We start from the raw sequence: 1,724 nt of genomic DNA on the forward strand, positions 1-1,724 counted from the left end.
TTATATAGAATAAATATTAAATTAATTGTAATTAGAACGGCGGCCGCAATTACTTAAAATAATATAAATAAATTATAAATATACTTAAAAATAAAGTTATTAATAAAAACTTATAGAAATTAATAGAATATACAAAGGTTATAAAATTCGGACGTAGAATTAAATTTAATTAATAAATATTTATTTCTATTAGACGTAAAAATTAATTTAGTACTCTATTGTCTTATTAATTTCTCCCTTCGGCCTATTCCTATATATAGTATAATTACCTATTTTATTAAAATATATAATTCCTATAATACTAAACGGATAAAGCGAATTACTTTTATTATAATTAAATCCCTGGCTATAGAAATTATCTTCGGTTACCCTTAATTTTATAAATAGAATTCCGATATTAATTAATAATAATAATTGTTTTAATTTTATATTAAAATTAGTAATCTCGTATTAAATATAGTACTAATAAAGGAAATATATAACGTTACAACCGTCCTAATGGAACCTTAGTAGGATTTAATTTTATTATTAGACTTTTAAGAAATAATAAAGGTAGAAGAGGGTTTCCGCCCTCCCGCGTATACGAATATCCTATTCGAAATCCCCTCTTCCTTAGCATTAAAATTTGTAGCCCTACCTATTATAATAAAATCGGCCGAATTGCCTCTAATCCCTACCCCCCTAATAAAGGTTTTTTAAATAGTATTTAATAGTATTTACCCTACCCTAATACCCCCCGTAGAATTAATACTACTATAACCTTTAGAATTATTAAAGGAAATAGAAGGCGAACCTATTGTCCCTAAACCAATTATTCCGCTAGAGTATAAAGAATTCCAATCGGTATTCGAAACTTCGGCTATACCCCTACCCCAATACAACCGGCTAGAATATTATATTAATTTAATTGAAGGGGAATTAGCGCTTTAAGGACCGATTTATATATTAAATATTAAAAAATTAGAAGTATTACGTAAGTAATTAGTAGAAATACTCTAAAAAGGATAAATTTGTTCTTCTATTAACCTAATAAATACCCTTATTATTTTTATTTTAAAGAAAGGTAGAAAATTAAAGTTCTATATTAATTTTAGGGTACTAAATAAAGTTATAAAGAAAAATCGGATAATATTACCCTTTATTTAAAAAATTTTTAATTGGTTATTGTCGGCTAAAATCTTTATAAAATTAAATTTAAAAGATATATACTATAAAATTTAAATTCGAAAGGGAAACGAAGAGAAGATGGCGTTTCGTATAAAATATAAGTACTATAAATTCTTAATTATACTAATAAGATTAACGAATGCGCCGGCGATATTTTAAATGTATATTAATAATATATTAATAGGGCTAATAAATATAATATATATTATTTATTTTAATAATATCCTAATTTATAGTAAGAATAAAGAAAATTATATTAATTATATTAAAAAAGTCTTTTAATAGCTATAAGATTGTAACTTTTATATAAACCTAAGTAAATATAAATTTTATACAAAGCGGGTATCGTTTTTAAAATATATTATTTCCCTAGAAAATATATCGATAAATCTAGAGAGGGTAGTAACAATTGTAGAATAGGAGGCTCCGGTAAGCGTTTATAATATCTAAGTCTTTCTAAGGTTTATAGAATTCTATTAATGCTTTATAAAATTATATTCTAAAGTAACTATACTCCTAATAGAAATACTAAAGGGGGATAAACAGAGGCTATTCGA

This window comes from Neurospora crassa, linkage group VI (genome assembly GCF_000182925.2).
Source record: "Neurospora crassa OR74A linkage group VI, whole genome shotgun sequence".
NCBI lineage: Eukaryota > Fungi > Ascomycota > Sordariomycetes > Sordariales > Sordariaceae > Neurospora > Neurospora crassa.